Consider the following 26,036-nt stretch of genomic DNA (forward strand, 5'->3'; position numbering starts at 1 on the left):
TAATAATATACTTTATCACTCTTTGTGTTAATTCTATAGACTCAGAGAAAGAAGAAAGAGAGGGGGGAGAGGGAGAGAGGGAAAGAGGGAGAGAGAGAGAGAGAGAGAGAATGAGAAAAGAAACACCATGCACTGTTCCATGGAGCTCCTTTTGGTGCTATCGACGGTGCTCCCATGTGGTACTGGAGAGCAAACCTAGGGCCACAAGCATGGCATGGCTTATACTCTGCCTACTGCATTATCTCCTGCCCCTCATGTTTCTAACTCTGAAAAGGTTCCCTATGGTGCAGTGGATAAGGCCTTGAACTCTCAAGCACAAGGTCCAGAGTTCAATCCCAACATCTTATGTGGCAGTGATCCTCTGACTCCCTCCCTCCCTAAGAAACAGATATAACTACAACAAATGGCTACTCTATGGAATGTTTCAAGCAGATTCTCTGGGTGAGTAAAAGTGGAAGCAGAGAAACCAGTCAACAGGCCTATGGTGGCAGTGGTCCAAGAGATGACAAAGAGATAGGATAGAAGAGGTAATGAATAATGGACAGAGGTCAGATTTACGGCCTACTTGGAAGGCAGAGCTACCTACACCAGATGAGGGATGCCGGGTGGGGAGACATGAACGCAACTAGCATGGCCAGAGTGTTCAGCCTGACTACCTGCTGAAATGTTTAGTAAGGGTGAACACAGGGCCAGTAAAGATTTTAGGGGCTGAACGAAAATTCATGACTGGACATGTTAAGTCGGAGATGCTGAGGTGGGGAGACAGTCAAGTCTACATGTATACAGGCAGCTTGAGATGTGAATTGAAAGTTCCAAAGAGAGAGGAATTGGAGCCACTAGTCTATATATGTTATGTAAAGTCATGAGGCTGATTGAGACCATTTAGACAGTAAATATGGAGACTTCTGAGAGGCATGGCCATGGAATAAGTGGAACCAAATCACTTATCCTTCCAAAACAATAAATAAATACAAGAGACCCAACTGAAGTCATAATCTACAGCCAAAAGTTCCGCAGCCTCAGGTGGGTGCTCGCGTGTGGTTGGAGCAAAAAGGGGCACAGGCTCAGGTTGAAGAACAGCAAAGTTGAATCAGAATTCGGCACGGGCAGTGAGCTGGGCCATTTTGGCGATTTCACTTTAAGTGCAGCAAGCAGGTAACATTGTTCCTAGTGCCAGAAGAAAAGAGACAGGGGCTTAAAACCTCTCAGTCTTTGACTCAGAGGGGCTTTAGTCATCTGAATTCAAGGCAAGGACACAACATAAAACAGGGCATTTGTGATCACAAGACAGCCCAAAGTAACCACCCCCTTCACCCCAACCCACATGCAGCAGATCACACAAACAAGAGAAACCTAGATATCACAATAGCATCACCTGCTGGCCATCAATAACCAGCACAAAAAATGCACAAGTAGAGAAACAGAACTAAATAGCCAACTATGCCATATCAGCCAGACAGAAATGAAACAGAGGAAATGCAAGGAATTAAAGATTTAGAGAGACTCTCAGAGACAGACTACACACAGCTCATTATGAGGACTCTCTAAGAAATTAAGCAAGAATCAAAAGAGCATGTTACTAGGGAATTAAAACGCATGAGAGAGGAAATTATAACAGAGATCACTAAGAATCATCAAATCTTAAAAGAACTCCAGTCAGAACCCCAGGGAGTAAAAGACACCCTAACTGCAACCCATGCCCAGGTGGAAGGCTTAGCAAGTAGATCCACACATTCAGAAGAAATAATCTCCAATCCAGAAGATACAGCCAGCCCACTCTTTCAATTCAAAGATGGAGAGGAATAGTTTAGAAAAACTGAAGCAACTCTGTGTGAAATTGCAGACTCCATCAAAAGATGAAATATAAGAGTGATTGATTTATCTGAAGAGGAGGACAAGGTCAAAGACCCAGAGTCCATTTTCAGAGTAATTTTAGCTGAGAACTTCCCTCACTTAGGAAACCATCAGAACATTCTTATCCAAGAGGCTGAACAATCACCCAGGTTTATAAGTACAAAAAGAACAGCACCATGGCACATTATTGTAAAACTATCAGACGTCAATGACAAGGAAAAATTTTTCTAGCTGCTAGAGAAAAGAAAGAAGTTACATACAATGGCAAAGCTATAAGACTTTCATCAGATTTCTCTTTACAAACTCTAGAGGCAAGGAGAGAGTGCAATGACATATTCAAAGTTCTAAAGGAGAGAGATTTCCAGCCATGAATATGGTATCCTGCAAAATTATCCTACAAATATGAGGGAGAAATAAAGGTTTTCTGAAATATTCAAGAACTAAAGGAATTTGCCACAATCAACCCCACCTTACAAGAACTACTGAACCAAGTTCCACAAGAAGGAGGAAGCAAAGGAATGCATGTTCCAAACACCAACTTGTAGATGCTACCACGATGTCAACCTGACTCACCCAGACAGACAACCTCACCATATTACCCTGGAACCCCACCTCTCCAGAGCCCTGCCCCAGTAGGGAAAGATAGGGACAGACTGGGAGCATAGATCAAACTGTCAATGTCCATGTCCATCAGAGAAGCAATTACAGAAACCAGACCTCTCAACATCTTTCTGCACCCCATAATGACCCTGGGTCCATGGTCCCAGAGAGATAAAGAATAGGAAAGATTCCAATGGAGGTAGTGGGATATGGAACTCTAGTGGTGGGAAATGTGTGGGATTTCACCCCTCTTATTCTATGTTTTTATCGATATTTTCTTTTTCTTTTTTAATTTATTTATTTATTAGAAAGCTAGGCAGAGAGAGAAAGAACCAGACATCACACTGGTACATGTGCTGCCGGGGATTGAACTCAGGACCTCATGGTTGAGAATCCAGTGCTTTATCCCCTGTGCCACCTCCCGGACCATGCTATATTTTCTATTTTACAAATAAAATTTTTAAAAAGAAGAAGAAGAGAGTAAATATGGATGGAACAGGCAAAGAAAGGATGGGTGGAGGAGAGTGGAGGGGGGGTCAAAGGAGATAGCAAAGTACAGGACTGAGTGGTGACAAGATGGAGAGATCACGTTGTGGGATGCATTGGATCGACCTTCCGTGGTGCATCCCGTGAGTACCCATTCATTGGGGAAACTGACGATCCTTCCTATCCAACTGAATCCACATGGATCCCAGTCACTTTCAAAGCCAGCAACAAGCAGCTCCTGACAGCTTTCAAGCTGTTGGTCCTGCTCTTCGAGTCCTCCAACTTAATGTTGAGGGGCTGTCCTTTGCCAAACGCGTTCTTATTGGTCAATTGGCAATACAGCATCAGGCAGATGTCATTTGCCTACAAGAAACACACATAGCAGTCGATGAAGCTGCTCGATTCACCATCACTGGATTTGATTTAATATGCTATAATCGACCGGACCTGCCAATATACGCGGATATCTTCGCCCACCCTGTCCAACGCTTGACGTCTCGTCATCCAATCTGTTCTCCTACGCCTACACTGAAGTTCTCTGTTCCAGTCTCTTGGAAACAGAGTTGGCAGTCAGCTGAGGTAAAGAACAAACACCTCATCACAGACCCCTGCAAGCGTCAACCCGGCTTTGACCTAGCACGTTATGATTGGGCCCTCCTCAATCGCTATCGAACAGGCCATGGCTGGTGCGCCGCTATGTTCCACTGCTGGGGAGCCAGAGATGACCCGAACTGCCCCTGTGGCTACAGACAGACTATGACCCACATAGTCAACGACTGTCACCTCTCCAGATCCAAAGGAGGTCTCGAAACTTTACATCAGGCTCAACCTGACGCTGTTAACTGGCTACGGAAGAAGGGCAAACACTAGAAGAAGAAGGACTGAGTGGTGACAAGATGGAGATATCACATTGTGGTTTTAGGTCTAATAAAAAATACTGCAGTAGCATCTTTGGTAGAGAGAGGGAGCAGCATTGATGGTAGAGTGAGGAAGAATGTGTGATGCATAAGTTGGGGGAAGAAGTGAGGGGATGAAATCCTTGGGTAGGTGCAAAGGGGTGGCAGCAAACAGGGACAGGCTGAGTCTGACCTTAGAGAGGAGTGGCAATAAGTAAGCCAGTTGTGACGGGAGGAAGTTGAAGGAACAGGGTGACAGATACTTATAGAGAAGTTAGTTGAGCTAGTGGTCCAGGATGACACAGCTATTATCTGAGGACTTCTGTTTTCTCAAGGAGTTAAAAATGGTTGTCAAGAAGGATGAGGGAAGAAAGAGAGCACTGGAGTTCTGCAGAAGAGAAGAGAAGATACGAAATAGTTGTCTCAGAGAATGAGAGCACACACTGGCCTCGGCAATATTACAAGATGGTCCAAAAAATCGAAATTTTCAAGCATTAACTGGAAGTGAGCTCTTAGTGGGGGTTATGCTTCCCTCCAATGACATTCAGCTCCGCAGATGGAACATGGGTAGAAATTTGGGGTTTACCTAGGTCAGAACAATCAGGTAACTATAGCCAGGTGTGGCGCACCTGGTTAAGCGCACATGTTATAATGTGCAAAGACCCAGCTTCAAGCCCCCGGTCCCCACCTGCAGGGGGAAAGCTTCACAAGTAGTGAAACAGGGCTGCAGGTATCTCTTTGTTTCTCTTCATCTCTACCACCCCTTTCCCTCTCAATTTCTGCCTGTCTCTATCTAATAAATAAATAAAGATAATAAAAAATTCATAATAATAATAATACAGGAATCAGGTAACTTAGAGGCCAGAGGCTTGAGTAAAAGAGCTTCTTGAAGGAAAAATCTGAAGGAGGGTAATAAGCAAAATAGTAGAGGAGAGGGAGGGAAAAGGAGGGAAAGTCCTGGGCTGAAATTCCCCCTCACAAGAAGGCCTGTGACTAAGTTGATCCTCAGGTGTAGCAAAAGGCCATTGATGGAGTCAAAGGCTAGTAAGCCTTTGAATCAGCATGTGATTCCAAGGAGCTTTTGTCTCGGAGGTAGAGAAAAGAGCAGAGAGGACACAAATCTAGCAGGTCCAGAAGTAAGATGGCAAAGAGCAAGGAGCTCCAAGGAAAACAGTGACTTGGAAGGAGGTCAGTTGGATAACTGGCTCTCTACTGGGGAGCAAATTTACTCCCAGGGGACGCTTGGGATTGGAGACGTTTTGGGGCTGTCTCAGCTGGAAGGAAGCATTAGTAGTAGTTTCTGGTAGGTAGAGGACAGGGAGGCTACTAAACAGCCTCCAGTGCCAGGGACAGGCCCCCCCACCCCGACAGTGAATAAACCACTCTAATACATCACCAACACCAAGGTGGAGAATACCTTGAGTTTGGCCCCAGTGCCAAAGAGGGAGGTCAGAGGAGAAGGAGGAGGATTTCTGGTGGGCAGAGGGTAAGGCAGGACTGGGGGAGTGAGTGAGTGAAGGAGGGGCTGTTATAAGCTGCATGGAAGAAGGAAAGAAGACAACCCTTTGGGGGAGATAGAGCAGAGGGACCCAGGAAGCAGTGCTCTGTGGTGTTGGTGACTGGGCTTGGTCCTGAGGAGGGGTGGAGCAGCATTTGTGCTTCCAGCCTTCTTTCAGAAGGTGGCAGGTGTGGCGCAGCATGGGAGGTGGCAGGAGCAGCCCTGGTGGCTCCCTGAGGGTGAAATCCATCCCAAGAGCTTCTCCTCTAGGCCAGGCAAGGGATGGCTATACTCAGAGCTTGACCTATGTCTCAAATCGAGTTCATGAAAAGAAGAGGGATTTATTGTATGGTATCAAGATAGATGTCTATAAATGGGCAGTGGCTCAAAGTCATAAAATTCATATTAAAATGTCACATCTAGAAAATGATGGAAACTGAATACACGTGGCATGATAAAAGAATTTGTGAAGTGCTGCTGTGCCAGATGAATGTGCTTTAAATGTGTCGTTTACATTCTGACAGTTTCAAATACTCCCCCTTTCATCTCCTCCTTTGTGCTGGAACCCTGCTAATTCTAGGGAATTCATGGCTTTGGAGGTTGGAAGCCTTCCCCCTTATTTTCATAGAGTTGAAGACAAAGCCATGGGTTTCTTAGAGATTTTGTGTTCCAAAACACATGAATAGTTTCAGTGAGGTTTTGTAAAAGAAAAGTAATGGTAATGAACACCCACTGTGTGCCAAGAATCCTGACCCAGAGGAATACAGTGCTTTAATTACAGCGTGTCTACTTATTCCATTAGCTCTCAGGGCAAATCAAAGGGCACCAAAGTATAATATGATTATTCAAATTCAATTGTAATGTTTGAAACTGTACAAGGATTTTCAAGTTGGTCCAGGAAGGAAATTTCACATTTTAATGTGTGTCATTTCAAAATTAAAAAAAAAAGGTGACTTTGGTTTTGAATCCTTGAATAAGATTCAACCTCTGCACACATTTAGGTTGGCCACCCTGAATTGTTTATTGCCACTTTATTAAACCACACAATACAGATTGTAAAAAGGTCTCTTTGTGACTACATAGTATCAGTCTATCTACTTAACTAGCTGAGCTCAAACCACACATTGGTCATTATTAGTGGTTATCTTAGCTTTATTTTAAATTTATTTATTTATTTATTTTTATTGCCACCAGGGTTATCGCTGGAGCTTGGTGCAGGTGCTATGAATCCAACATTCCCAATGGCCATTTTTTTCCTTTTTTTCTTTCTAAATTATTATTATTATTATATAGGACAGAGAGAACTTGAGAGGATGGAGAGATAGTGAGAAGGAGAGAAAGACAGACACCTGCAGACCTACTTCACCACTCGTGAAAACAGACCTCTTGCAGGTGGTGAGCAGAGCTCAAATCCAGGTTCTTGCACTTGGTAATATGTGTGCTTAACTAGGTGAGCCAACACCTAGCCCCCCCCCCCAATTTATTTATTTGTTTGACAAAGACAGAGAGAAATCAACAAAGAAGGGGAAGTTAGACTAAAAGAGAGAAAGAGAGAAACCTGCATCACTGCTTCACGGCTTGTGAAGATTTCTCCCTGCAAGTGGGACCGGGGCCTTGAACCCAGGTCCTTGTGCACCATTTTTTTTTTTTTTTTTTGCGATCCTTGCCTGGGTTTCACTGCTCTGGACCTATTTTTGAGACAGAGTGAGAGAGAGAAGGCTATGGCAGCACTGAAGCTTCCCCCAGTGTCATGGGGTTCTCGCTAGAACCTGGGTCATATTCACAGCAAAGCAGGCACCTTCCCAGATGAGCTATCTTGCTGGTACCTTAGCTTCCCTCTTGACTACATTGTTGGGGTGCATCTTCAGTGTTAGGGGAAGCTGAAATGCCTGTGTGGTTAGAGCAACACAAATTCTGCAACATGACCAGGACTGTATCTTAATACTGATGATAGGTGTAAAGAAAGCGGATGAAATCTCAAGGGAAAATACTGTCTAGATGCCAATGGGAATTTTTATCTGTGTGAATGATGATGAGTCTGTTAAAAAAACACTTCTGGATAACTCTGGATAATTCCTTTCACTGAGGCTGCTCATGGATTTTTGTGCAGGGCTCCCAAGAGTATTTGCTGCAAGTGAAGGTATTTCTTTTCCATTGCTCCCACCCCACCCACCAGTAAATCAAGACGGAAGGGGAGTGTGATGGGTGAGTTAAGCAGAATAAAACCATTTAATCCTTTAAGGGCATGGGGGAGAAAAGGGCATGGGAGGGAATGAAGAAATCACTCTATCCATCTAAACACTCTGTGCAGGGTGTGTACCCCCCTTAATTTTTCTGCCCAGTGAGAAAGGAAGAAAGGAAGGATGGGAAGAGGGGAAGGAAAGAAGTAGTAGAGGTGGAGCAGTGTCTCCCCTCTTTGTTGTCCCCACAGGGCTCCTCTTCTGGCAGCTGATGTAGGCCTGGATGAGAGACAAGCTCCAAGCCTATAGAGAAGGAGGAAGCAATGAGGACTTTTAAACAAAGCCAAATCACAGAGTCACACCACCAGGCTGAGCTGGGGGAGTTCAGCCCCACAGCAAACAGATGTGAAAAGGAATAAAGACCTCCCTTTCTAAAGACTGTCAAAGCTGAGAGTCAGGAAGACCAGGCCTCCTCACAGTGATCACAGGCAAACAGAGGGAGAGCTTGAACTCAGGCTGGCTGATTTGGCAAGCCACAAGGAAATTGCCTTTTCCAAAGTTGCTTCTGTTTTCTAATACCATTTTAATAGCGTGATGTGTGCTTGATCATAATAGTTCTGAAAGGTACAAATGCACACTTGTTCATCTTTGGGACAGAAAAGATGATTCAAGAGGGCCAGCTCACTTGGATAGTGTAATAGCCCTTTGAGTTCAGTTCCCAGGGTTTGAAGGAAACTTCAGCATTGTGATCTCCTAGTCTCTCTCTCTCTCTCTCTCTCTCTCTCTCTCTCTCTCTCTCTCTCTCTCTCTCTGTGTGTGTGTGTATTTATGTTTAAAATAAATAAAGAAATAATGAAAGAAAGATGGAAAGAAAAAACTATGCAAGCTCCAGGAAAACTGGCATCACAGCCACAATGCAACAGGAGAAATGCATTAGACCCTCCTGGCAGTCTGTAAATACTTGTTAAAATCAGATAAACAAAACTACAAGACCTAAATGTGCCAGTCACAGACAAATAAATTAAAACAGTTATTAGGTATCTTCCCAACAAAAAAAGTCCTGGACCAGATGGCTTTACAAACAAATTCTACAAAACCTTCAGGAAACAGTTAATACCTATACTTCTAAAGCTCTTCCACAAGATCGAAAAAACAGGAACACTCCCTTCCACCTCCTTTGAAACCAATATCACCCTGATACCAAAAGCAGATAGGGACACAACAAAAAAGGAAAACTACAGACCAATATCTCTGATGAACATAGATGCCAAAATATTAAACAAGATCTTGGCCAACCAAATACAGCAGTATATCAAAAAGATTGTTCATCACAACCAAGTGGGATTTATCCCAGGAATGCAAGGATGCTTCAACATATGTAAGTCAATCAATGTCATTCACCACATCAATAAAAGCAAAACCACAAACCACATGACTATCTCAATAGATGCAGAGAAAGCGTTCGACAAAGTCCAACACCCATTCATGCTCAAAACACTACAAAGATGGGAATATATGGGAAATTACTCAAGATAGTGAAGTCTATATATAGCAAACCTACAGCCAACATCATACTCAATGGACAGAAGAAGAAAAGATTCCCCCACAAATCAGGGACTAGACAGGGCTGTCCATTATAACCATTACTCTTCAACATAGTATTGGAAGTTCTTGCCATAGCAATCAGGCAAGAGAAAGAAATCAAAGGAATACAGATAGGAAGGGAAGAAGTCAAGCTCTCACTATTTGCAGATGATATGATAGTATACATAGAAAAACCTAAAGAATCCAGCAGAAAACTACTGGAAGTTATTAGGCAATATAGCAAGGTGTCAGGCTACAAAATCAATGTACAAAAATCAGTGGCATTTATTTATGCAAATACTAAATCCAAAGAAGAGGATATCCAGAAATCATTCCCATTCACTATTGCAGCAAAATCAATAAAATACCTAGGAATAAACCTGACCAAAAAGTGAAAGACTTGTATATTGAGAACTATGAGTCACTACTCAAGGAAATAGTAAATGATACCAAAAAATGCAAAGATATCCCATGCTCATGCATTGGAAAACTTAATATCAAAATGAATATTCTCCCCAGAGCCATAAAAAATTTAGTATGATACCCATCAAAATTCCACCAAGCTTCTTTAAGAGAATAGAACAAAAACTACAATCATTTATCTGGAACCAGAAAACTCCTAGAATCTTGAGGAAAAGAAACAGAAATGGAGGCATCACACTCCCAGATCTCAAACTATATTATAAGGCCATCATCATCAAAACAGCCTTGTACTGGAACAAAAATAGGCACACAGACCAGTGGAACAGAATTGAAAGCCCAGAACTAAACCCCCAGACGTATGAACATCTAATCTTTGATAAAGGGGCCCAAAAATTAAATGGAAAAAGGAGTCTCCCTTCAATAAATGGTGCTGGGGAAAACTGGGTTGAAACTTGCAGAAGAATGAAACTGAACCACTTTGTCTCACCAGAAACAAAAATTAACACCAAATGGATTAAGGACCTGGATGTTAGACCAGAAACTATCAAATACTTAGGGGAAAACATTGGTGGAACACTTTGTCACCTAAATCTCAAGGACATCTTTGATGATACAAACCCAATTTCAAGGAAGACTAAAGCAGAAACAAATCAATAGAACATCAAATTGAAAATCTTCTGCATAGCCAAAGAAACTATCACACAAACAAAGAGACCCCTCACAGAATGGGAGAAGACCTTCACATGCCATACATCAGACAAGAAACTAATCACCAAAGTATACAAAGAGCTCAGCAAAATTAGCAAATAGAAAATGACCACATCCAAAAATGGCCAGAGGATATGAACAGAACATTCACTACAAAAGAGATTCAAAAGGCTAACAAACATATGAAAAATTGCTCTATGTCACTGATTGTAAGAAATGCAAATAAAGACAACATTGAGATACAACCTCACCCCTGTGAGAATGGCATACATCAAAAAGGACAGCAGCAACAAATTCTGGAGAGGCTTTGGGGACAAAGGAACCCTTCTGCACTGCTGGTGGGAATGTAAATTGATCGAACCTCTGTGGAGAGCAGTCTGGAGAAGTGTCACAAGGCTAGACATAGACCTTACTTATGACCCAGTAATTCCTCTCCTAGGGATATACTCCCAGGACTCCATAACATGCAACCAAAAAGATATGTGTACACCTATATTCATAGCAGCACAATTAGTAATAGGTAAAACCTGGAAGCAACCCAGGTGCCCAACAACAGATGAGTGGCTAAGAAAGCTGTGGTATATATACACAATGGAATACTATGCAGATATTAAGAACAATGAACACACTTTCTCTGACCCATCTTAGATGGAGCTAAAAGAAATTATGTTAAAAGGGGCCGGGTGGTGGCGCACTTGGTTGAGTGCACACATTACAATGTGCGAGGACCCAGGTTCAAGCCCCTGGTCCCCACCTGCAGGGGGAAAGCTTTACAAGTGGTGAAGCAGGGCTGTAGGTGTCTCTCTGTCTCTCACTCTCTCTATCCCTCCCTTCCCTCTTAATTTCTGACTGTCTCTATCCAATAAATAAATAAAGATAATAAAAATTTAAAAAAGAAATTATGTTAAGTGAGCTAAGTCAGAAAGATAAAGATGAGTATGGAATGATCTCACTCATCAACAGAAGTTGAGAAAGAAGAACAGAGAGGGAAACTCAAAGCAGGATTTGACTGAATTTGGAGTAGGGCACCAAAGTAAAAACCTTGGGTTAAGGGTGAGGGTGTATGTTCAGTTTCATGGGGCAGGCGGGCAGGGGAGGGGGGGTTGTGGTGAGGGGGTGGGATAGCTCACAGTCTTTTGGTGGTGGGAATGGTGTTTATGTACACTCCTATTAAACTGTACTCATATAAATCACTATTTAATTAATATGAGAGGGGAAAATTGATTGAATGATTCAAACTTTTTTTAATGCACAGGCTGAGTCTTTGATATGTTGACTCTCTTAAAAGCTTAGACTAAGGAAAACAGAAGCAACTGGTAGCACAGGTATATACAAATAATATCAAAGGACGTAAATTATGGTGATGTTATGTATGATACAGCAAATTCTAACAAAGGGATTTTTCAAAGTTAACCCAATTGCCAAATAATATGATTACTGCAATAACTATCTACTGCTTTCTTAAACCCTAAGACAGCAGTAACTTCCCACTCTATAGAGCCTATATTTCCTCAGTCCTGGAACCTCTAGAGTGGGGCTCACTTTCCTGCATGCTTATCTCAATTCATAACAAATGATATCACATCTGATGATCCCATCCTAATCAATGCAATGAGTACCACCTAGGTATGCTTCACTTCAGACTATGTTCAGAGACATCAGGCATGGAATGTCAACCCTTCAGCCTCATTACTCGGGTGAGACCTTTTCTTTCATAGGATTCTCTAATTCCATTCCAGATGTTTCATTTCCCAACAAAGCCCCAAAACCTAGATATAGACCAGGTCCCATGATGCTGGTCCCTGTTCAGGCATCAGATGCTGGGATAGCCTGAGGGTGCTTCTTCCCAAGCATGTGCTCTCTGGTTTAGAGAGAACTCAACTGGAGCCAACCTAGGCTGATGCGCAGCAAAGGAATCAGGAACTCGTGCTGGGAGAGAGACTCTGGGATTCGCAGAGTGGGAACGCAATCCAATGTGTTTTTTTTTTAATCAGAAAAGAATCTGCCTTTAAATATCTTCTATGACAGAAGTGGTAGGGTGGAAAACAGGAAGTGACTAGGAGAGGGGGCAGAGCAAAAAAGAGCGTGAATAGAACATAGAAAGCTTTCATCTAAGAAGTGGGGATTAAACCAATATCCTGCAGGCAGGGCGGGTCTCAGGCAAAACAGTGAATATGTAAATAGACCACAACATCAAGCAATGCAGCAGACCTGGCGTAATGAACACCACCATGAGATAGGGCATATGTTCACATGTTTCCATAAATCAGGGCAAAATATATACCTGAAAGCAAAAGTACACAATAGTCTACAGTGAGTCAGTATGAAGTTCATAATGAAATAGTGTCTACTTAGCCTTAGATACCCTCCTCACCTATTCCCTATTATATTTCCCTCACCTACTCCCAAGCTATCCTTATCAAAGCAAGGACTGCAAAAGCTGTAAAGGGCAAGAGACTGGCATACTTTAACAATGACTCTTTAGTCACTATCAGGCCACCCCATCAGCTGGGGCCCTAGTCGGGTAGTCCTGAGATTCCCAAACAGACATGATGGGCCTAGACCTCAAATAAATCCCTCTCTCCATTGTTACTGGTCATCTCTATCAGGAACAACAAATCAGACCCCTTGGTGGACCCCCATAGGACCTTGCCCTCAACTTGGATCAACAATGGTAGAGAATGTTCCATTTTCCAAAGGGAGGCTGGACAACATACTCTATGCTACACCTGAGGAAGATGGGTTTTGATATCAGGGCAGCTCGGAACATTCCTACTTATGACCACAGAATGTGAGGTCGGATCTACAGGGATGCAGAGGTCACATAAGATCCTAAGCTGAATATGGGCCCCAGATCACATCAAATCAGTGGGGTTTACAGTCAACAATATTCATACACCTTTCCCATATTTGGGAGCTATTGTCTTCCCTGATCCAGCTTTTTGGTCATTTTTCCAGCCATGACATTATCTCCCCAGACAATAACTACGATCTACCTGCATATTTGATTTCAGGCTCAGGGAAAACAAAACTAGTATAGCCACAGATCCTTTGGAATATAACTAAAATATGCCTACTAGCTATCTACAGAACAGAGAACCCCCCCCCCAACTCTTCATCTGCACTACTCTAGCCTTTAGGTTCATGATTAGTCAACAACTTGTCTGGCTTTATATGTTAACTCTCCTTTTATCCAGGTTCTAGATGCTAGCATGATGCCAACCAGACTTCCCTGGACAGACGACCCCACCAATGTGTCTTGGGGCTCCGATTCCCCAGAAACCTGCCCCACTAGGGAAAGAGAGAAGCAGGCTGGGAGTATGGATTGACCTGTCAACGCCCATGTTCAGCGGGGAAGCAGTTACTGAAGTCAGACCTTCCACCTTCTGCATACCACAATGACCTTGGGTCCATACTCCCAGAGGGTTAAAAAATAGGAAATCTATCAAGGGAGGGTATGGGATACGGAGTTCTGGTGGTGGGAATTGTGTGAAGTTATACCCCTCTTATCCTATGGTTTTGTCAATGTTTCCTTTTTATAAATAAAAAATTATTTAAAAAGTAGATAAACAATGGGTTGGGCTGTGGGATAGCATAGGGGTCATGAAAGAGACCTCATGCCTAGGCACCAGAGGTTCCAGGTTCAATCCCTGGCACCACTACGAGCCAGAGCTAAGCAGAGCTCTGGTTTCAGACAAAAAGTAGAAAAACAAATGTATGGATGTGTGAATGAATCAATAAAGGACTGCAAGCAATTCCAATCTAGTCAGAGAAGACTTAAGGTTGCAGGAAACGTGTGTGAAGATAGAAAGAACAAGTTGTGAGAAAGAGAAAAATAAATTACAAACTATTGGCAGATATTCCTTGGGTGGGGGGAAGGGGGCTGTGGCACACCTGGTTAAGCACACATAGAACTAAGTGCAAGGACCCGGCTAGTCCTTCCTCCAGCAGAGGAGAGCACAGCTCAACTTTTAATGACAAACAATGCACGTATTTACATCGAACCAAACACATGGACTTAACATCTTAATCTGCAAAGTTTTCTCCTTGCCACTCAGTCTCTTTGGAAGTCTGCTAACTACCAACTAAATACCCTAATCCATGCACGGTGCCATTTCCAATGTTGAACAACAAGGACCAACCTCTGTGGTAGAGTGTGATGGGCATTTGCTCCCAAGAAGACTTTCCACGATGTAAAATTTGTGTCCCACTTGCGGTGCTGGTGACAGAGTGATTTGCCTTCCATTAAACATGCTTTGCAGTTAATCCTCTCAAAAGTGCATTTTAAGCCATCCAAAGAGCTCTGTGCATTCAGAGATTTGGTCAATGACTGAGTTTCAGTGACCATCCTCAATCTGCAGGCAGTTGGGTTTGTTTCCCTAGAGCTTCCCGCACCCCCCCCCAACAGGACCTGCTTTACATATGCAGGCGCTGGGAGATGGGCCAGTTAAGACAAGCAAGCCTTAGATTCTGGCTAGCCCACTTCTCAAGTGCAAGTGTCCCATAATTGAGACTATATGTCTCATCTATCACGTGGAGTCTTTTCCTTGATTTTTTTATTTTTATATTATTTATTTATTTATTCCCTTTGGTTGCCCTTGTTTTATTGCTGTACTTATCTTTGTTGTTGTTACTGATGTCGTCATTGTTGGATAGGACAGAGAGAAATGAAGAGAGGAGGGAAGACAAAAAGGGGGAGAGAAAGACAGCTGCAGACTTGATTCACTGCCTGTGAAGCGACTCCCCTGCAGGTGGGGAGTGGGGGCTCAAACCGGGATCCTTATACCAGTCTTTGCGCTTTGCGCCACATGCACTTAACCTGCTGTGCTACCGCCCGACTCCCCCTGATTTTTTTGGTGACAAATTTTGGCGGGCCAGGCAGTGGTGCACCTGGTTAAGCACACACATTACAGTGTGCAGGGACTCTGGTTCAAGTCTCCTGGTCCCCACCTGCAGGGGGAAAGCTTCACAAGTGGTGAAAATGGGCTGCAGGTGTCACTCTGCCTCTTCCCCTCTCTATCTCCCCCTTCCCTCTCAAATTTTCTCTGTCTTTATGCAATAGTAAATAAATAATTTTTTAAAGGAGACATTAACAAAACCATAGGATAAGAGGGGTACAACTCCACACAATTCCCACCACCAGATCTCTGTATCCCATCCCCTCCCCTGATAGCTTTCCTATTCTTTATCTCTCTGGGAGTATGAAGCCAAGGTCATTGTGGTATGCAGAAGATGGATGGTCTGACTTCTGTAATTGCTTCCCCGCTGAACATGGGCGTTGACAGGTCGATTCATACTCCTACCCTGCCTCTCACTTTCCCTAGTAGGGTGGGGCTCTGGGGAAGCTGATATAGTTTTTTTAAGTGACAAATTCCAAATAGACCTACTAGCTTTTCCCAAAATGGAGACCCCAAATCTTCAACTGTAACATTCTTGCCTTTAGATTCATGATTAGTCAACAATTTGTTCTGATTTATATCTTAACTCTTTTTCAGCCATCAGGTTCCAGATGATGCCATGATGCCAACCTGACTTCCCTGGACAGACAACCCCACCATGTGTGTTGGAGCCCTGCCTTCTCAGAGCCCTGCCCTACTAGGGAAAGAGAGTGACAGGCCGGGAGCATGGATCGACCTACCAATGCCCATGTTCAGCAGAGAAGCAATTACAGAAGTAAGACCTTCCATCTTCTGCATCCCATAATGACCCTGTGTCCATACTCCCAGAAGGATAAAGAATAGGGAGAATATCAAGGAAGGGGATTGGATATGGAGCTCTGGGGGTGGGCACTGTGTGGAAATGTACCCCTTTTTTCCCTATATTCTTGTCAATATTTCCATTTCATAAATAATTTTTAAAAAGTGACAAATTATGGCATCACTGGGACTTACCACCCAGGAGACACATGTTTTCAAGTATGAATGAATTAATCCACCTAAAATTAGGCACTGATACACAACTGGGATTTGTATACTATTACAATGAATATCATTACTATGAAGATCAAGAATAATACATGGAGGACAGGTGGGATGCGACCTGTGTAGCACACAAGCTAGTGTACTTAAGGACCTGGGTTCAAGTTCCTGGTCCCCACCTACAGCGGGGAAGTTTCAGTGCTGCAGGACTCTTTCTCCCCCTCTGTTTCCCCTTCTCTTCCCAACTTCTCTCTGCCCTATCTAAATAAATAAATTAATGCATACTTTTAAAAGCATATAAAAGAGGGCAGAGAGATAGCATAAAGACTATGCTGGAGGCTCCAAAGTCCCGGGTTCAATCCCCTGCAATGCCATAAGCTAAAGTTGAACAGTGGTATGGTTGGGGGGAAAAGTATATAAACGAACAGGAGCCAGGAGCTGGTTCCGCAGAATGAGCACATGTCTCACCATGTGGTGGGGGCTGGTTTTGAGCCTCATCATCACGTGGAAGCACTATGGACAGCGACAAGGCGACTCCAGGGATGGTGAAGCATCCAGGGATGGCTTTAGTGCCACTCCCCTCTCTCTGGCTTCCCCTCAAAGATAGAGAATGAAAGACCTGGGAGCAGGGAGGTGGCTCGGTGGCATGATACATGCACAAGGCCCAGCAGCCATCCCCTGGCACTACATTAAAGAGATAATGAATGAATAAAGTCCCAAGATAGTGGATTCGAGTCTGGGAAAAAGGGAAGACAATCCTCCCTTCTTACCTGACTTAGCACTTCCCTCAAGATAATACAACATTGGGGGGGGAGGTGTCAAAGATCTTGAATCACCAGACAGGCAGACCTGGCCTTCAGCAGTGCTGCTTAACTGCTAGTGAACAAGTGAAACCCTCACAGCCAGCATATCCAGCTAGCAAGAGGATGCTACAGCCTGCAGCCTGCCAAATGCTGCTCCCTGCCAGCCTGCAAATATACGCTCCTCACTGTCTGGGACAGCGACTTCAGCCTCCTCTCAGACTCAAACCTGTGCCAGTCTAGTTAGTGGCTGCTGAACACCTATGACCCTGAACCCCTGACCCCCCCCCCCACTACACTCACCCAAGTGCAGACCTAATGATGGGTCAGCACCTAGAACACCCAAATCTAGCAGAGTAATATGAACTTGCTAAAGACTTTAAGGCACTGCCTCTACAGGTACCTACTGACACTACAAGAATAGAGGGGGGGGGATTCAACAAAGTAGGAGAAAGGCTGAGAAACACTCTACCAGAAGTCATAGAATGAAAGATTTCAGCAGCGGGACCAAATGTGTGTGTGTGTGTGTGTGTGTGTGTGTGTGTGTGTGTGTGTGTGTGTAGTGCAGGGGCTCAACGGTAGAGCAAAGCCCAAGATCTACCTACTCCTTGTGCTCACGAAGAGGGTAGCAGAAACCAGCAAAGAAGACCAGCAGAGGGGATGGGAGACAGCTCACCTGGCTGAGCGCACACTTTGCCACACAGGTGAACATGGGTTTCAAAGCTGAGACTGGAGATTTCAGAGTGCCGGGGGCACTTGTGGTGAGAAGCAGGGCCAGCAGATAGCTCGTGTGGTGGAATTTGCACAGTAACATTAGCAAGGCCCTGGGCTGGAGCCCCGGCTCCACACAGGAGTACCACTGATGGTGGGATGCTGTGATATCTTGCACCTCAGTCCCTCTACCTCTCTCACTGTTGCAGTAAATACAAAAAATTAAAAGTGGGGTGGGGGCTGGGAGGTGGCATGCCTGGTTGAGCTCACATGTTACCATGTGCAAGGATCCCAGTTCAAGCCTCCACTGCCCACCTACAAAGGAGAAGCTTCAGAAGTAGTGAAGCAGTGCTGCAGGTGTCTCTCTGCCTCTCTATTTCCCCCTCTCCTCTCAATTTCTCCCTGTCTCATCAAAATAAAAAAAAAGAAAAAGAAAAAGAAAAAGAGAAAGGGTGAAAATGGCTTCCAGAAGTGATGGGTCCACTGTAGTAGCAGTGAACTCCAGCAATAACACTGATGGGAATTAAAGCAATGAATAGATACAATTTTTTAATTAATACAAATTTAAAAGTGGGTTCAGGAGGCTTCTCAGCAGTATTACACACAAATGAGACCCTGAGTTCATTCTCTAGCATCATTTTAAAAAATGTTATTAAAAATTGATTCTAACTGCCCCAGAGATGGTACAGTGGCCAGAGCAAGTCTTGGCAAGCATGGGGTCCTGAGTTCAATCCTCAGCACTACATGTGCCAAGGTGGTGCTCTTGTTCTCTCCATCTCTCTCACTCTCCCTCTCTCCCCCCCTCCATGTGGGTGTCCCCCCCTTTCTCATTAATACATTTTAAGAAATCTTAAGAAGACAGATTCTATTCGTGATTGTAGCAAAAGCAGAAAGGCGAGCTCTATCCAGACCCAGGCTCCACTACCAAAACAGCCTGGACAAAAGGGAATTCATAGGCAAGGCACAAGGCAGGGGTGGGGGTGGTGGCAGTGACCGAGCAGCAACACAACTAACCCATTCTACCAGGCTCTTACAGAAGACAGGCCAGCAGGGGTCCACCATCACCTGGGGGCAGGGGACAGAGGATGAAAAGCCAAGTTAGATACTAAGGGGGGAGTCACATAAGGACAATGGGGCACTCTCACTAAGTTAATGAAAAAAAAAAAACAAAACTCCACAAGGAGTGCACAGATGTCTATAGAGGAGGCTTTGGGAGCCTGAGTTAAGTCTGATCAAGGAGGGAATCTGTCAGTCTAGGCATCACCCCCTCAGCACCGATGCTGATGCTGACGCTTGACGTGCCCCTCCTTATATAACCCCAATGTGTCTCCTCACTAGAGCTCTACCTGACAAGATAGTACTTGTGGTCTAAACTGTGTATTTTTCTGGGGCTAGGATATGCAAGACCTAGCACCATAGGTAAGCACCATGTGAACAATGCTGTAACTCCGACTCCGACTCCGACTCCTCCTTCCACTCACTCCTCTTCTCTCCTCTTTCTTCTCTAAGTAAAAGAAAAAAATGGTTCTGGTAAGCCACTCAGTATGCACTGAGTTCACAAGGTCCTGAGTTCACTCTCTGGCACTGCATTAAAAGAAGAAGAATGGGGCCAGGTGCTGGCACACGTGGTTGAGTGCACGTTACAACCTGAGTTCGAGCCTCCAGTCTCCACCTGTAAGGAGAAAGCTTTGCAAGTGGTTAAGCAGTATTGCAGGTGTCTCTGTCTCTCCCTGTCTATCACCCCCTTCCCTCTCAATTTCCGGCTGTCTCCATCCAATAAATACATAAAGATAAAAAAATAAAAAGAAAGAAAAATAATAATTAATGTATTATACACCTCCGGAAGGCTTTGGAAAACAACACAGATGGCCACCTCCTCAGGAAAGGCCAGTCCTCAGTGTAGGGAGCTGAAAAGGTCCGGGTTCTGTACTCAGCAGTGCTGCCTGAGCCCTTGCCAGTGAAGCACTGCAGTGGTTCTGGGGACCAAGTGGTGTGGGTGTTGTCACCAGAGGCACATGTGACTGAGGGCAGTCGTGGTGTGAGCTTTCCTGCCTGCTGGTCAACACACTACAGGTCAGAAAGTAGACAAGAAAGTCGAATCTGATAGAGCCTGTTTGTTCATTATGCAGGCCACGTCTTTGCTCACTATTTCTACTTCTTCTGGATTATGGACTCCTGAGTGTGACAGCTGAAACCTTCAACTACATAGATTGCAACACACAGCCAGTCCCCTAACTGGCCTAGGCCTCTTCCTGCCTAGTCCTCCAGGAATGCCCTCTCTTCTCCTCCTCCTCTTCATTTCTCTCTCTGCCAAACTCTCCCCATTCATCAAGGCCTATCCTTTGTCTTAACTAGCTCTACCTTGAAAAATTTCTCTTGCCTGTGATCTATCACACCAAGTCAATATCACACAGCTCAATATTTAATCCAATTTAGAAACTCAATTATGAGCTCCTGAGGGCACGGGATTGCAGGAACATTTTTCTGTATCTAATACAACATGAGAATGTGGCTGGGCACATAGCAAGTCCATAATAAATAACTCTGGTTTGGTTTATTTAGGGTCTATTACTTCTTAAAGGAAAGGTAACTGGTAGGATAGTCAAAGAAAAGGTATGGCTTAGCTAGGAAAGAAAGCTTAATGGGCAGATCAACATAAGAATAGAAGAAAGAAGCATGCAGGAAAGTGGGCCTTACCCTAAGGTTCCAGGACTAGGGGATATATAGGCTCTATAGTGGAAATGGGAGGTTCCTGCTGTCTTAGGGTTCAAGAAGACAATGGATAGTTACTGTTATCATCACATTATTTGGTAATTGATTGAGTTAACTTTGAAAAGTCCCTTTGTTAGGAGTTGCTGTAAAATACCCAACATCTTGTATATAGCTGTGCCACCGGTTGCTTCTGTTCTCCCTGGTCTAGGCTTTTGAGAGAGTCAACATATCAAAGACTCAGCCTATGTATTAAAAAGACTCAGTCTGTGTTTTAAAAAGTTCGAGACAAAAAAAAAAAAGTTCGAGACATACAATCAATTTTTTCCCTCTCATATTAATTAAATAGTGATATAGATCTGGTGGTGGGAATTGTGTGGAGTTGTACCCCTCCTATCCTATGGTTTTCTTAATGTCTCCTTTTTAAAATAAATAAATTAATTTTTTTAAAAGAATAGAAGAAAGAGGAACTGATAGAGTAAAAGGAGAAACAAGTACATAAGGAAAGGGATCCTCTGCTTCGAAAGAGCAAAAGCAGGTCTCCTGGCTACAAGCATGGGGCAATGGAGTAAGAAGGTGTTTTCAACAAATGGTGTTGGGAAAATTAGAAAGGCACATGTAGAAAAGTGAAACCAGACCATCACTTACCATGATACACCAAAACCAAATAAAAATGGATCAAAGACCTGGATACTAGACCAGAAACTCAAACATTTATAGAAGAAAACACTGGCAAAACTTTGCAGGATCTCCACATCAAAGATGTATTTGGAGACTCAACCGCATAGACATGGGAAATGAAAATAAGAGTAAATAAATGGTATTACATGGAATTAAAAAGCTTTTATACACTGAAAGAAAACTACATGAGCATAAGCAGACAACCCAGTAAGTAGAAGATATTTGCACATCACACATCAATAAGTAATTAACATTAAATATCTATACAGAATTGGTACAGATCTACAGAAAGATAAAAATAACCCAATAAAAATAATGGGCAAAAGAACTAAACAGACAAGTTTCTTTTCTTCTTCTTCTTCTTCTTTTTTTTTTTTTTTTTTTGCTTATAAAAAGGAAACATTGACAAAACCATAGGATAAGAGGGGTACAACTGGTAGCGCAGCGGGTTAAGCGCACTTGGCACAGAGTGCAAGGACCAGCATAAGGATCCTGGTTCGAGCCCCTGGCTCCCCACCTGCAGGGGAGCTGCTTCAAAGGCAGTGAAGCAGGCAGGTGTCTGTCTTTCTCTCCCCCTCTCTGTCTTCCCCTCCTCTCTCCATTTCTCTCTGTCCTATCTAACAATGACGACATCAATAACAACAATAATAAATACAACAATAAAACAATAAGGGCAACAAAAGGGAATAAATAAATATATAAAAGAAAAGAGGGGTACAACTTTACATAATTCCCACCACCAGAATTCCACACCCCATCCCCTCCCATTATAGCTTACCCATTCTTTAACCCTCTGGGAGTATGGACCCAAGGTCATTGTGGGATGCAGAAAGTTGAAGGTCTGGCTTCTGTAATTGCTTCCCTGCTGAACATGGGCGTTGACAGGTCGATTCATACTCCCAGCCTGTCTCTCTCCCTCCCTAGTGGGGAAGGGCTCTGGGAAGCAGAGCTCCAGGATACACTGGTGGGGTTGTCTGTCTAGGGAAGTCTTGTTGGCATCTGGAACCTGGTGGTTGACAAGAGAGTTAGCATATAAAGCAAAACAAATTGTTGACCAATCATGGACCTAAGGATTGGAATAGTGCAGATAAAGAGCTAGGAGGTCCTCCATTTTGTAGATAGCTAGTAGGCATATTTTAGTTATATTACAAAGGGTCTGTGGGTATACTAGTTTTTCTTTTCCTTTTTCTTTTTGCCCCTGAGCCTGAAATCTGATATGCAGGTGAATCCAAGTTATTGTCTGGGGAGATGATATCATGGCTGGGAAAAGAACCAGAAAGCTGTATCAGGGAAGAGTGTAGCTCCCAAATATGGGAAAGATGTATGAATACTGTTGACTATAAACCCCATCGATTTGATGTGATCTGGGGCCCATATTCAGCTTAGGATCCTATGTGACCTCAGCATCCCTGTAGATCTGAGCTCACATTCTGTGGTCATGAGTAGGAACATTCCATGCTGCCCCAATATTGACCCATCTTCCTCAGGTGTAGCACAGAGTATGTTGTCCATCCTCCTTTTGGAGGATGGAACATTCTCAACCATTGTTGATCCTTGAGTGCAAGGTCCTATGGGGGCCCACAAAGGGGTCTGTTTTGTTGTTCCTGATATAGATGACTGGTCACAAGTGGAGAGTGGGCTTTATTCGAGGTCTAGGCCCATCAAGAACAGACTAGACACATGGCCCACAGACACATGAAGAAATGCTCCACTTAACTTATCATTAGAGAAATGCAAATTAAGACTACACCAAGATACCATTTCATGCCTGGGAGAATTTCTTACATCAACAAACCAGGAAATGACAGGTGCTGGCAAGGTTATGAAGAAAATGGAACTCTGCCTGCAGAGGTGACAACCAGGTGGTGACACACCTCGTTGAGCACATATGTTACAATGCTCGAGGACCTGGGTTTGAGTCCCTGATTCCCACCTGCAGGGGGAAGCTTTGTGAGTAATGAAGCAGGGCTGCAGTTGTCTCTCTGTCTTTCTCCCTCTCCCTCCCTTCTCAGTTTCTGGCTGTCTCTATCCAATACATAAATAAGTAAAGATAATAAAATAATTTTAAAAAAAAGAAAAAAGAACTCTGCTACATTGCTGGTGAAATCCAAATTGGTGCAGCTTCTTTGAGAGACTGTATGGAGAGCCTTTAAACAAATACAAAAGGAATGACCTTATGATCCAGCAATGCCACATTTATCCAGTGGACACTCAAACACTAACTCAGAGGGACATATGCACCCCTATGTTCATAGCTGCATTATATACAATAGCCAAAGAGTGGAATTAGCCTAAATGTCTGTCAACAGATGACTGGCTAAAGAAGTTGTGAGATATATATTCTATGGGCTATTACTCTGAAATTAAAAGAGATGATATTGTGTCCTTTGGGACAAAGTGGAGAGAACTGGTGGAGACAATGCTCAGCAAAATAAGTAAACAGATGAAAAACAACTCCCAGGTTTCATTCATATGTGGAATCTAGAAATCTGATATATTTGAACTTGAGAAAAAAAAACACATAAGCAAGAAAACTGTTTCTGAAACTTGTGAGAACTACAGTGGATATCTTTGGTAGGTGGGCGGGTGGGACATAGAACTTTGGTGGTGGGTGTGATACAGAACTACACACTGTAGACTTACAATCTTGTAACCTACCTACTATTAATCACAAATGAAAAAATGTGGTGTATTCATGTGAATATATATGCAAATATGCATTTATGTGTTACATGCATATCCATATGTATATATAGTTTCTTGTTTCTCTGTGTCACATTTGTCTAGTTTTCTACCTCCCAAGCCTACAAGAAGTTACTTCTATTAATGTCTCAACTGTCTTTCCAGAATTTCTTTAGACCAACAGAAATAAGGCAGTATAACTTTCTCATTTTTTATTTTTTTTATATTTTTATTATTCATTTATAAAAAGGAAACACTGACTAAACCATAGGATAAGAGGGGTACAATGCCACATGATTCCTACCACCAGATCTCTGTATCCCATCCCCTCCCCTGATAGCTTTCCTATTCTTTAACCCTCTGGGAGTATGGACCCAAGGTCATTGTGGGTCGCGGAAGGTGGAAGGTCGGACTTCTATAATTGCTATCTCATTTTTAACACAAAAACCAGCACCCTCTACCCACTGCTCTGTCCATCTATTTCAGGACACAGAAGTTCCCCATCCTTTTTTTCAATAGCCCCGTAATATTCCAGCCCCTGATTGTTAGTGTGGCCTTTTAAATTTCCAATATGACTTTGTTATTGCTTGAATGACTTCAAGTGTTATATTCCTTACAGATTAATGGTTTATCACTACATTTATTATAAATGGGATAATAATTATTCCATCTGAAAATGTGGTAATTACAGGATGAGCTTTACAATGTCTGAAAAACAATCTCTGAGGTGTCAGGAACCTTAATAAAAAAATTTTTTTTCAACATTCCCAAAGGCTTCTTGGCAAAAATAGTGAATTTATGAATAAGAAACTCCTCTGGGAGACCCATCATTACAAAAGCAAAATTGAGTGGGCTCACATTAATGAAACACCTACAAGATGTGAACTGGGAGAGTCTGTCCTTAAGTCTTCATGTTTTAAAGTTTTTCCTGGAGAGTAAACTAAATTAGGAGAAACAAAGTCCTGCTTTCTTAGCTTCTCTTGGTGTCCTGGGACTCAAACAATTGTTTTCACAGGCCTTTGGGGACATGACTTCTCTTATTTTCATCCTCTCACAAGACACCATTTGAGTTAGAAATGACATCAATTCTGAAAATGAAATGTCTGGCTTTTCAAATGCTATAGGATTTTTTTTTTAAAAGATTTTTATATTAGTGATTTAATGTGTTTGACAAGATTGTAGGATAAGAGGGGTACAATTTCATACAGATCACACCACCAGTGTTCCATATCCTCTCCATTGGAAGCCTCCCTATTTATCCTTCTGGTAGCATGAACCAAAGATTTCTCTGGGGTGCAGAAGGTAGAAGGCCTAGTTTCTGTAATTGCGTCTTGCTGAACATAGACAATGAGAGGTTAATCCATAGTCCCAGCCTGTTTCTATCTTTCCCTAGTCAGATAGGGCTCTGGGGAGGTTGGGTTCCAGGACACATTGGTGAGGTCGTCTGCCCAGGGAGGTCAGGATGGTGTCATGGTAGCATCTGCAACTTGGTGGCTGAAAAGCATTAAGATGTAAAGCATATAAGCCCCCACACCTATGGACATCTAATCTTTGACAAAGGTGAGATTTTGGAGTCTCCATTTTGGAAGAAGCTAGGATGTCTATATGTTAGGTATATTCTAGGGGGCCCATGACTTTACTAATTTTTGCCTGAGCCAGAGAGTTAACATGCAGATGGGCTAAAGGTATTGGGGAGATCATGTCTGTGTTGGAAATAGGACCAGAAAGCTGGATCAGGGAAGAAAGTAGTTCCCAAATATGAGAAAAATATATACACACCATTAACTGTAAACCTGATTGATGTGATCTGGGGCCCATATTCAGCACAGGAGCCTGTGTAACCTCTGCATTCCTATAGGTCTGAGCTCACATTCCATGGTCATACCTAGGAACATTCTAGGCTGTACTCATTTCAGGACCAGTCTTCCTCGAGTGACAGAGTATATTGACCCAGCCTCCCTTCGGAGAGTGGAGCAGTCCCTACCATTGTTGTTCCAAATTATGGTCAAGGTCCTGTAGAGGACCACAAGAGAGTTTATGATGTTGTTTCTGATGGAGATGACCACGATGGTGGAAAGAGGGATCTGTTAGAGGTCTAGGCCCATCATGTCTATGTGGGAATCCCAAGATTCTTTTGCTAGGGCCCTGGATGATGGGGTTGCCTGGTATTGACCAAAAGAGCTATCATTAAAGTATGCCAGTCTCTTGCTCTTATCCAGTTTTTGTAATCCTTACTTTGACAAGGTTAGATTCAGAGTGACTGAAGGAAGTGAAACAGGAAGTAGGTGAGGAGGGTCTCTAGGTCA

Source organism: Erinaceus europaeus, chromosome X (genome assembly GCF_950295315.1).
Source record: "Erinaceus europaeus chromosome X, mEriEur2.1, whole genome shotgun sequence".
Classification (NCBI taxonomy): domain Eukaryota; kingdom Metazoa; phylum Chordata; class Mammalia; order Eulipotyphla; family Erinaceidae; genus Erinaceus; species Erinaceus europaeus.